Genomic DNA, 13,502 nt, shown 5'->3' on the forward strand with positions numbered 1-13,502 from the left:
TTCTAAGAAGACCTTGATTGTATTTTTTGAATAATTCCCTAAAATAGAACAGGCGTTAAAATATCTGCTAAGTGGAGTATCTTCATATAAATTTTATAGCAGACAGGAGAAATAAAATTATTGTCTACTAGCGGTCCGCCCCGGCTTCGCCCGTGGTACATATTTACGTTTTCTCTACATAAGAACTATCCTCGTATTTCAAGGAATATAATAAAACAAGAATTATCGACATCGGTCCACCCGTTCACGCGTGATGCCGTGACCAAGGAAAACGAGTTTTCATTTATATATTTAGAAATTTAATTTTAAAAACTATACGTGAAAAGAAACTACAAGACAGTATAACCAATAATTTTCTAAAGAAGCAATTTTAAACCCCCCCCCCTGACAGAATAGAATTGTAAAATGAAACTGCAAATAAAATTTTAAAGGGATCTTACAATGGGACTAATGACTCAAGTTGCTGCAATCTTAAGTGGCGCTGAGAGAAATAACAGACGGACAGAATGATTCAACTTATAACTTTATTAAACGTTACGGCTCACGACTGCGTCATAGTGTTTTATTTTATAAAGATTGTTGTAAGAGGTCTCATTGTAACACTATAAAATAAGAACGATAATTTGGATTAATGCTTGTGCCTTGTTAAATTTAATAATTTTACAAATGAAAGCCTTAATTTTTTGTAGACTTTTTGCAATTAAAGTAAAGGAAAATATTTATTACTTAATCAAGCACACTGCTGTTCTCGTTGATACATAAGGCTACAAAAAATTGTAACACAGTTAATTAAGTATAATTTGAGCCAAGATGTAAGGTAATTAAGCTTCATTTGTTATAGTGCTGCATTTTTGCTTTTTTTAAAGGGTTTTTAACAGTATTTCTTCACGAATAATATACACCCATATTAGTATGTGTATCTTTATTCATGTTCATAATATATTTAATGCTAGAAGCAACACACCGTACCAATTTCACAGAGCTCTAAACTCAAAAGGAAAACCTGAATTTAAATCAATGCTCCAGTAACGTAAAAAATATCCAATATATTTGAGAGTAACGAAGCGAACTAAAGGGAACATTGTCTTCAAAGAATCTATTTAAGTGTTGCTATTTAATACCGGGTGATCCGGAAAATCCCTGCCTTTAGAAAAATAGACGGAATTACGAGAATGATTCGAGGAAAGCGTGGGCTGATGGGATTATTTATATCTAGGTAATAGGTGAGCGAGGTAGGTGGCAAGAATTAGTTTAACGCTTTAAAGTGTCTAGGAATTTTTACACGAATAATTTTATTTTACTTACTTTAAAGATGTTATTCATTACGAGCTGTGCCCCACTGCAGTTTGTTCAGCATTGCTCCATTCTTATTGGTCTAAGCGTGATATTAATAATTATAATATGTCCCAAAAATCTTTAGGGAATATTGAAAAAGTCTCCAAAATTTTATCTTCATTTAAAATGTATCGGTACTAAATAAATGGGTGTTTCTTTATAATTTTCGCATTAAACAACAATGCTATTCGATGGATACTCAAGGGAGGGAGTGAGGGATGTCACTCTGTACACATGTAAACTGTACATTACTACTAATGTACCGGCATCCTGAGGGATATTACCCATTTTATGTTTATTTTAAATTATTTTGCTACACACTTCGAGTTCGATTTAAACATTTACTTACCTATTTTCTTTAACTACTTGAATATCAGTTTTGAATAAACTTTTATACGTTTGTTATCTAGGTATATGGGCAAATATACGATTTCCACATGTAAGTATGCTAATTATACATTATAGAGCTGAAGTTTGATTGTTTTAACGCGCTAATCTCTGGGACTACTTTTCAGATATTAAAAATTTAGTTAGCCCCTTTATCTTGGAAGGCGTAAAAGTGAAGAAAGTCTTCATTTATATTCACCAATAGGACCGGAACAGCAACGACTATATTGTGGTTAAAACAGGACGAGTTAGAATCATCAATCACCGGATAATCCTATATTATTTTTACAATAATATTTACAGGTTTTCATTTTAGATAACGATTAATTACTATTATATAAAAAAGGACAATAATATGTAATGATAGAGATTAAACAGGAAACTCAAATGGGCCGGAGATAAAAACTATCTACGAACATTAATTTGTTCCTCTCTTTTCCCTGAAGAGATGAGATCCATTGTATTACAAAATACAATGAAACATACAATGTTTATTATGTTATAAAATTGATCACGCCATTTTAATACTTACCTGGAAGGTATAGGGAACATTATTCTTCTATCAGTTTACGTCAATTAATTTTTGATTGAGTTCGGAATTTGCTTGTAGTACATGGTGAAGAAATTATTATCAACGTTATAGTGGTGTTTATGTTGTTATTTGCTAGCTGAAATAAAGTGTTTAGAATAATATATCAAGTTGTTTAATTTGCTTACTAGTTAAACCAGTTAAAGATTATAAATAAATAATCTTTGGTAAATAATACTCGTAGCTAAATAGGCTTAGGCTTTTTTACGATTCAGAAGTAAGGAATAATACGGGTAATAGAATTTTCAAAATAAGTGGTGCTTAGTGTTACGCAAAAGTACCCGTTGAAAGGTAGTGAAAAATTACTTACCAAATTATATATTTTACATATTTGCTCGAGTAAAGTCAGGTTAAATATTTAGTATTATAATACTTTATCCACAATCCAGGTGATCTATGCTAAATTGTACCCGGTATACAAACACGAAGTTCGAGTAAATACGGGTCGCAAACTAGCAAACATGACGAATTGAAATACCCTATGTTTAATATTGATTCAAAGCTTACCTATTTGAAAATTAAACTGTGTAATGTGTATTTAAATTAAAGGTGAAAAGAAGTTTAAGTACCTATTCAATATTTTAAATATGGCTGTTTTGTTTCGTTTTAAATGTTATAACACTATTATAATAAATAAGCTTATGTATTTCTTGTGATCGTTTAGTAGTTTTTATACAATACTCAAATATTGGTTATTTTTCAAGATACCTTATTCATTCTTCCGTGTTATATAGGTAACTGAAGATGCATTATTTGCGTGTCGCTTGTGGCCTAAGCTTGTAGCAGATGCATTTAAAAGATTTTCACACGCAAGGAGGTAATTAGTCTATTTTTATCTTCTCTTTAAACATAAACTCCTAGTACTTCAAAAATACGAACAAAATAATAGGAAACAATCGAAATAATTTAACCGTATTTAATGCTCTATTTGCTAAATCCCACAACATTTAAGCCGTAACATAGTTCGCAGTATTTATTATACTAAACACACCGCAGTTGAAATTACCGTGTGTAACATAATAACATGATATGATGCCATGTTAGGGAGCAGTTAGCAAATATCTATCCGTTTAATGTACCGTGTACGTAGCATGTACTAGCGTAAATATAAAAATATATTGTGTAATGCAGCAAACAGTTTTCTTGCGTTTTAAATTCTACATTTCTAAATAAAATAAAGGGGAACATTACATTATTTCATAAATTCTAAACATGCTTGCGATGGATTAATTAAATTTGATTTGAAAGAGAAAGAAATAAATAAATAATTTACCTAGTAACATTTTTTAAGTGACAGAAGAAACCCGTATACTTTGAGCTCTCTATCAAGAGAAATATTTGTCGCAACAGCTTATTATTTAATTCATATTAATAACTGCAATATTTTTGAACTATTCTAACACGTTAAGAGCATACATCATGTGACATTTAACCTAACCATCAAACCGCACGCTACAATTTATGTAAATTAATTAAAACTAGACTAGTGTTAGCTGAATGCTGCGGTTTTGCTTTCGGTCACGTTCAATAGCTGAACCAATCTAATCAATTAAATTTCCGAAACTTGTATGTTTAGTGTTTATAGTGATAGTTTGGGATAGTTCGAAGGTTGTTAAATGAATTTAAAGGTCGTTTGTGGGAAGGAGAGTGTTTCAGAGGTTGGGGTAATGATGCTTCAATATAATTAAGTCATGGATATTTTCTGGTTGCTCTTTCTGGCCATCACTGTATATTAATAGTATATGAGTTTATAATATATAGTACATAATATAGAAAATAGTTTTAAATGGAATTGTGCAAGTTTTAAATCTATCATAACTACGTTATAAAAGATTTAAAATTGAATTTAACGTCAGATAAAATTGTAACATTTTTACGCTAACGAGTGCGTGAGAAATTTTTCCTGAGGGCATGCGATCCATTTTTATTACTAGAAAAATAATATAATATAATTATTATTGTGAAATGAATAGGTTAGACGTAGGTAAGTACTGTGTTTTGTGGAAGCTGTGTATTTAAAACCTTTATTTTCCTTGCATTAAAAATCCTAAGTATTTACATTTTTTGGTCACAATCTATTGTGTGTTGTGTTGTTCATGTGGGTAATTACTAATTTTGTATGAGTGCAAAATATTCGCCAAAAGCGGAGATTTATGAGGTTTCACGGTTTTGCGATAAATCCTGTTATTATTTACTATTGTTAGTGATAAGTAATTACTAAGGTGCTTTACTTATCTTTATCTACATATATCAAAATACATAACATTAATCGCGATACAATATCACAACAACACAGTGTCACTAGGGCTTATGGGCGGTGGATACCACTTAACACCAGCTTTCCCTGTCACATTGCTTGAAAAAGAAAACAATTACAAACTCTCATAAACTACTTAATTATAATCCGATCAACACTTTCACATAATATTACAAATATTGTGTAGAATTAAAATTAAAACAACCGAAAAGCTTGTATCAAGTAGCCTAGTACACTGATCTCAATGGATCCCATCAAGTGGTGCTGAGTGAACAGAAAGCAGTGCTCAAGTTCGAAATCAGCGCGGCCGTAAATCAGTGTCGCGAGCTCATGCACGTCGATAAACGTGATTTGTCGTGTATTGAACGAGTTAAGGCTGCTTGTGCATGAGTATTTAATTATTATATTTTTTACCCGACTACGGCAAAGCAAAAGGAGGGTTATGATTTTGACAGGCTATGTATGTATGTATGTATGTATGTATGTATGTATGTATGTATGTATGTATGTATGTATGTTCATCTGTTCCCTCGTAACTTCTAAACTACTTATCAGAATTCGACAAATGACATATCATTAGAAGCGTCTTAATTGTCCGCTAGTTATAGGCTATATGGGGTTTCACAAAATCTAATGTGGCGCCCTCTAGCGGACAAAACATACAGAGTAAAAAAATAAAGTTAAGATAAATATGCCGTGTTTGGTATCATTTGAAAGCTTTTTACTTGCACATTTTGAATATATATATATTACTAGCATTTGCTTGTGACTTTACCTGTATTCATGGGCTGATTGCATATAATTCACATCTTTTCGTTCATAGCTTCTTTATTAGTTCATCAATTTAACTTTTGTTTTATACTTTTTCAGCGTCGTTTTTTGTCGTAGTTGGGTTTTAGTTGTTTTACTTTTTATCTTGTTATTAGTAGATAATAAAAAGAAGATTGGTGTATTTATATGTGAACAGCACATGCAATACACACTGTATGCTTTTGAATTCATTGTCATCATTCATTTATTGTATAATTTGTGACATAATTCTACCATTAATTGGGAATGTTTAACATAGACAAAATTTTGTTGAACTTAATATGATAAATCGAATAGTTTATATCTATACGTTAATATGTGCAAATTAAATAAAGGGCACAAAGCCAGTGAAGCTGTGGGCTACAACATATCTCATTCTCGATATCTCACAAGATATTTACCTACTCAGAAACTGTAATCACTCGTGCCGTTTGACTCGTTTAGTTTAGATTTAATCCTAATATTAGTCTAGTATTGACTGATGTTTTCACACGTGCGTTATAGCATTTATGTATTATTCCAGGCAGCGATTGATGATGAAAAGAAGAGCCCTATCATATTTCGTCGAATTTCAGCCAAATAAAAAAATGTATTTGAAGGAGTTTTCTGAATGTTTTAATTGAGCAATTTAATTTTATTATTTAATGATGATGATGAAGTCAAGTTATATTTGGCAATATTGTGATAATATTATTTTTCTTCATAGGTAAATGCATTTGACTTAGATAATCCAGACCATACAACATTAAGCATTCCAATAAAAAGGCTTATTATATTTACACTTGCGATCCAGCCGTTCGTGCATTAACAGCCTAACCAATACGAACATAAATCAGTGCCACGAACCTCATAACCGTCGCCGATAAACGTGCATTTGTCGCTTTGAACACTCAAAAATTTAACACTGAACGCATGTAGCGGGTCAATTTGAACCACATTACCTTGTATTAAGGTTACATCTCGTGTGCGCATTGTATCGCTTCGGTTGCAAATGTGACGTACATGATGTGTGATGGATTATCGAGATTGTACTGATGGGTTAAATACTTGAGTTTCTGTTGTCACATCTTTTGTTTGGTTTTGGGGTTCCATGAGGAAGTAGAGTTAATAGAATAGAGTATTTTTGTTAGATTTATGGGAAGAAGGTTTGAATGAAATCAGCTGTTTTGTTTGTTAAATCAATCATAGATCATTCGAATAGGCGTCTTCCCAAAGTAGCTCCGTGAGTGCGGACGTGTATCAGCCAAAAAAAAAACGGAACAAGCGCTTTTTGCGATCTTTGCGATACGCTTTCGCGTGTAAAAATAATAAAATATGATTTAAATATGCATTAACTATTTATACTACTGTGTTTATTATCTGGGTTCCAGCTGAAAAAATAACGTTTGAGAAATTTACTCAAATAGGACAGAATTTCACAACATTGAACACTATACATAAGTATTAAACAAGTAAAATATTGTAACTTTATATTTACGTCTAACATTTTCTATCCGATATCAAACTCTGAACAACCTAGTTAACTCGACTCTACCAGTCCGCCCATACATAAAGGAACAGTTTTGTTGAACATTACAATGTTCTGTGTTCATATATTTTCTTTACAAGTCGTACAAAGACGTAAGTAAACAAGAAAGCAACAAAAGATACGTCACAAGGATACGAATCTTCATACATCAAACAGACAGTGGAAATTTAAGCTTTTTCTCTAAATTATCCTGTATCCTACATCCTTTCATTTGAGAAAAGGAACCTAAAATGAAAACTTACAATGACTGTATATTATATTCTAAAGAAATGAATGTACTATATATTTTTACACAAAATATACTTTATAACGGATTTAAAACGCTTCTTTTTCTGGCTTACCTATTACGGTTCAAATGACTTTCATACGTTATTATAAAATACATTAAAATCACATAACAAACTTTCTCTACCCTTTTAAAAAGCAATATCTTCTCTGCCATTGATTTATCGATGTTAATTATTTCTGAAACACATCCTTGATTTTTATTACATATATACTACATTAAATTAACATAACATATTTATTTACTTTTTTATAAAGCAAGCAAGTTCAACAATGTCCATTGTTTTTATCCTTAAACTTTTTAACATCGCAGAACGATTATTTTTGATCTCTTAAACATCAACAATGATAATACTAAAAAATATGTATCATAACAGAATTATGGAAAAACCTGAGTTATTTAAGCGTGTAATTTTCAGGACAAGTAAGTTTTAAACAAAGTGACTCGGGAACGATATTACCAGCCTATTACAGAGCTTATCACTAACTTCCTTATTCTGCTGTTTACATCAATCTTTGGGTAATTGTTCACAGCTTAAAAGTCTACATATAATCTTAATATATATAAATCTCGTGTCACAATGTTTGTCCTCAATGGACTCCTAAACCACTTAACTGATTATAATAAAATTCGCACACCATGTGCAGTTCGATCCAACTTGAGAGATAGGATAGTTTAAACATGTAGGTACCACGGGCGAAGCTGGGGCGGACCACTAGTTTTATTATATTTATGTTGTAAAACATTTACTTGTGTATTTTAGAGATTTTGAATGTTGTCTTGGAGGTAAGCAGATTTTTTTTTAATTATAGAAATAGTAACGATAGTATTTTATGATTGGAGATAAAAGAACGACCTGCGAATTCTGTGAATTATAGATAATAAAATGGTTCCTTGCTTTATTTACGCACAAACACGATACATACCAAAACTTCTATATAGCAAACAGTCGTTTTTACCGAGCCAATCGAATTAAGGCTTATCGAGTTCTGAGAGGTTAGTTAAACATATCAAACATTGGTAAATCAACTCGGTTCGATAAATAGCTGGCGGAATAATCGATTCAACAAGTGGTATTATTAGCTTATGCTCATTGCTCATGGCATGCATTATTGTGCATCAATTATTCTGAATGAGTTGAGTGGTAAATTGCTGTTTTCATGAAATCTGTTCAGCCGAGCATTCGGTGGAACTAATTTTGTTGTTAAGCTATTGTTAAAGAATATTATCCTTACTAATATTGTAAATGCAAAGCGTGCTTGTTTGTCCTTCTTTCACGACGTAATGGAGCGATTTAATAATATAGTATGTTATGCCTGGTGACAGTCAGGAGGCTACAGAGTCATATAGGCTTCTTTTTACCTTGAAAAGTCCAATTTCCTTTAACCATGCAGGCGAAGCCACGTGCGGAAAGCCAGTAAGTATGTGTAATATATATGCGTAATTTAAACATAAATGTGGGTACCTTTATGTATATTTTATTACCGTACTTCTTAAACTTTTATATGTTTGTTATGGAAAATGTTCTACGGTAGTATACGATTAGATGCATCACTGTTATGTTATGAGACACAAGTGCTCATCTTCGCAAGTGGAATGTGCAATTTTTGTTACTTTAATACTACTTAGATTGTTGAAATTTTATGAGATGTGTTTTAGTTAAGAGTAGAGTTATAAGTTGTTCTGTAGGTGGAGGACAATTTCATAAGTTTATATATTGAATGATACTAAAGAGAAATAAGTAATATCAGTACATATTTTCAGGCTCTATAACTGCTCTATGTCTTTGAAAAACTGTTGTTAAAAAGGAGACAACTCTTTTTGTACTTCTTTTTAATCAAGACTGTAAAATATAACCATGAGATGTATATTGTATGTAATATTAAACATTTATTCTGTAACATGCACTGGTATAAACTCAAACTGTTTTGTTATTACCACAAGTTGTATACGTAGTATATTATTATTAGTCTGTGCCACAAGTATTGATTTATGAGTACCTACTTCATAGAAGCGCTGTTGAACTGTAATAAAGCATAAAAATACATATTGACATTTGATTTCCATATTATAATATATTTTATTTATTTAATATTAATTAATAATTAACAAGAACATAGATCATCCCAAAACATTTTGCTATCAACAATTCAGTATAAACAATGCATTCACATTATAATTTTATTTTAATATTGTGTACAATAACACAGAATGACAATAAACTTCATTTGCATTACAATGACTGAATTATAATCAAAATATTACACAAATATTGAACTTAGCGACTGCGTCGAGGAACAATTGTTTTTAATTAAAACGATCAAATAATAATTAATAGAATCGAATGAATAGATATTGGAAATAGAAAATTTATTATTAATGGTATGCTTTTAATTGCTTTATTATATTTCTCAATTAATAATTAAATTTCTGGTGTAATTTTAATCTATGCATTAATGGTTTGACTGAATGAGATTATTGGAAAAATAAATTGGTGTAAATTACATTTTATGAATTTTAAAATAAACTCCTGAGTAGTCCAAAATGTAACTAAATATAATCTAAGATCCTGATACTATTGTGAGGTTTATTTCATACAGTACAAAATGTGGCGAATGAAAATTTTGATAAAAAACTCACTCAAATTTTATGATACAAACATAAAGGAAAACATTACCCATTTAGGAGTTTGAGTATAATTTTTATCAGATCAGAAACTACTTATAAAAATCATTAAAACGTCCACTATAAATATAAAAATAGCACCAAATAACCAAAACACAAATAACGAACCAAATCCCCCATAAACAGGAACTAAAACCATTTCAGTGTTGGGGCTAATTGAATCCCATATCAATCATTTGGCTCGATAATGTAAGCTTGTTCCCTGTTTATTGCTAATAACTTTGGATTTGTGATGTGGGAAATTATAAAATACCTAATCATCTATAGCAAGCGGCACAATTCAAATTATTAAGCAATTCGAATTATTAATTTTTACACTACAGCGTTTTTATTGATTTTACAGAGATCGTGTTGCATCAAATATTTTTTAATAGATTTGCTGTCGATTCACAATAATTGTTAAGAATTCATCTTTTCTTATGTGCGTCTTAATTTCGCCATTTACCCGATTCAAATTCTCGATAGTACATTTATCAATAACATATATCACATAATATTTAACAAAACATACATAAATTGCTAAAAAATCGCAACAAAAGACCAACTATCATTTGTCATATTATGCGCCATTCATGCAACTTACAGAAACTCATACATTTTGCACCTGAACGTGAAACCGAACTTCGGGTTTCATATCAGAATCGAGAAGTTTCCGTCTTGTATAACATTTTAACATTGAATATAAGTTATTCGATGCCGCAGTTCAGAGTTTTAGCTTTGGAAAGATACGTAAATTGCACGAGAGTTTACTAGACGTATGAAATTTAATATCGCTGCACGGGAATACAATGGAAATTCGAACTATTCTTGCCTGTTTACGACGCTGTCTAATCTCTATTCAAACTCGAACTCGAACAATTATTTGTAAGACTTTCGAAACGTAAACAGTACATAGAAGTAAGATACTATCGTTTCGGAAAGCAGTTACATGGAAGATGAGATAGGAACGCTGTCTTTGCGCGATTGAATTTATTATTTTTATTATAATAATTTTGATGATGGTCTTTTCTTTATTACAAAAATTATAAGTCCAAATAAAGGCTAAAAATAAAAGTTTATTTATTTATTTATTTATTAATACTTTATTGCTCTTAGAATCATTACAATAATACTTAATCTAAGGATACATTACAACAATTGGCGGTCTTATCGCTATTCAGCGATTTCTTCCAGACAACCGGACGTACGGAGAGAAATAAAATTAGAGGAAAGGTGAAGGGTAGAGCATAAAATATATATATTTATAAAAGAAATAAAACAAATATAACACTAAATAAATTACCTGCGTAAAGATATGTCCATATAATATATATAATAGATACAGTATTAAATAGTTATTATATAAACATTGATTAACTACTTTTTTTCGTGTATCAGACGCATCTAAACATTATCTCATTGTAATAATATTGGCACATTAGCCTATTTTGTATGTTTTCCTGTATTTAAGTGCAACTGTATTTTTTGAAATAAATTGAATTGTGCTCTACAAAATCATCAATATTTAAAATTTATCATGCTATATCAAGACCAAATTTACAAAGTATCTTTTGAGATACGTCATAGTTATGCTTAATAAAATATGCAATATTGCATTAACTATAGTACGTCTATGATTAATAGCGTATATTAGTCGTAGCTTGACAATATCGTGTCTGCCTGAGATTGTATTTAGCCAACACTATACTCTATGTAGTGTTTGATAACATAACGTTGCTTTGCATTAAATAATTATATATTGGGGAATGGCACTTTGGAGACGCAAGAGGTTATAAGCACTTAATTCCTTATACTGATGTTAGGAAATCTGGCTCGTATGAGGGACTTCATAAGGTTACTAGTGAGAGAGAATGAGGGACTGAATTTAATTTATATATAAAGGTTATTTCAACGAAGTTAACTATCATTTAAATTTTAAAGCAATATCACGAATTAATCAGTATTATTACGACCGATAGTTTTACATTATGCTCATAGGAAAATTTATGTATTACCAAATTACAAATAAAAGAACCTCTATTTTTTCCTTATTGCACGCCTCATAAGCGAAGCGTTGAGGTGGGTACTACTGTCACTTCGCGCAAAACATCTGATTTTTCAAACTTAAAATGTCTTTATGTATCATACATTGCACTTGTAAGATAATACATACACACACATATTAAGAAAAAACACTATTTTTAACGTTCATGATATTTTTGATGTCATTTTTGTTATTTAAACTAGTTAAAAAACAGTTTAAAAAAGTTCTGTCTTGGACGTCCGTGTGTCTGTATGTGCGGATCCTTTTTCTTGTTAACACGATAGCGACCGAAATACTTTACTAATCGAGTCTTTTTTTTTCTCTTACGCTTGAGTATGCTCAGGAATAGAACCCTTTCATTTTTCAGGGTCTGATTCGATGTGGTTTAATTGTTATTAAATAAACAAAAATAATAATTAATAAATATTTATTAAAAAAAAATTATGAGGCGTGCACTTTTGGATTTTCCAAATTATTTTGGACTATTATTAAAAACGTTTATTTCCTAGACCCATTCTTGCTTATCAAACAAAACCTTGAAGTATATTTAATATTTTATCTAGCGACTCATAGTAATAATTTTAAAAATATAGTCCAGAATGAACAACTTCATAAAAATAAACCCATAAAATCCATTTGTCATTAATGAGAAATGCTAAAAGCGGAATCCAGTAGCTTTTACGACAATTTGCTCAACAAAGACCCCATTCATGTTTATCGCATACTCATAACATTTTTATACAGATTCTAGAGCTTCATTTAAAGAGATATTAGTTTTATTGTTGCTCATGTATGGATAGCAATGCGGTTTTATGGGATCGTTTCATTATACTGTATTGTGGATTAACGTTGTACGGTGGTAGTTTATTCATTTGGAAAAAGGGAAATGCTTAATAATTGCGATTTGGTTGAGGCTGAAACTTTTAAGCTATTGCATAGCTTCTATCGCGGGCTTTGAGCGCGGGGACCGAATCCAGAAATTCCGTAACGAAAAAACCTCACGCTCCCCGCTCCGACGGGCGCGGAGGTGTGGCTTGAAGGCATAGCGTGCAATAGCTTTACCGCGGCAGTCCCCGAGTGCCACACGTCTTTTTTTTACTAAAAACCATAAAGCTGATTCTCGTGCTTATCAAACACAGATATGCACATACACTTCTATGTAGTATTAGTAGAATAAATTATGTATGATAAGGAAAATATAGCAGTAAAAGTGTATCATAAAATAAAGAAGTCAGACACAGCAATCACATTTGTGAAATACCACATAGTCATTCATTTTTGTGCTCAAAATTAAAAACTGCACTCACATTCGCTCAAACTCAGCAAAAAGCATGAAAACATCAAAAAGAACAGATTCGTTTTATACAATTTGAGGTGAAATTAAAAACGCAAGGCTTTTCCCTGTGAGCCTTTTCGTTAACACAATTTCATGGATCCAATCTCATTCCACTTTGGAGGTTTCTTGTGAGCGCTTTTATGGGATTTGCAGCGATAATCCGCCTTGTTGCTACACGCTTTTTTCTGTTATTTCACTTTTTGCTAGTAAATATAAAATAAGGATAAACTAGATTCGTCGCACGACTCCTACTTCCTAGTCGGTTT

The sequence above is a fragment of the Colias eurytheme genome, chromosome 15 (genome assembly GCF_061535395.1).
Source record: "Colias eurytheme isolate Ceu_HAF_F1 chromosome 15, ilColEury1 Martin Lab GWU primary, whole genome shotgun sequence".
Lineage (NCBI taxonomy): Eukaryota > Metazoa > Arthropoda > Insecta > Lepidoptera > Pieridae > Colias > Colias eurytheme.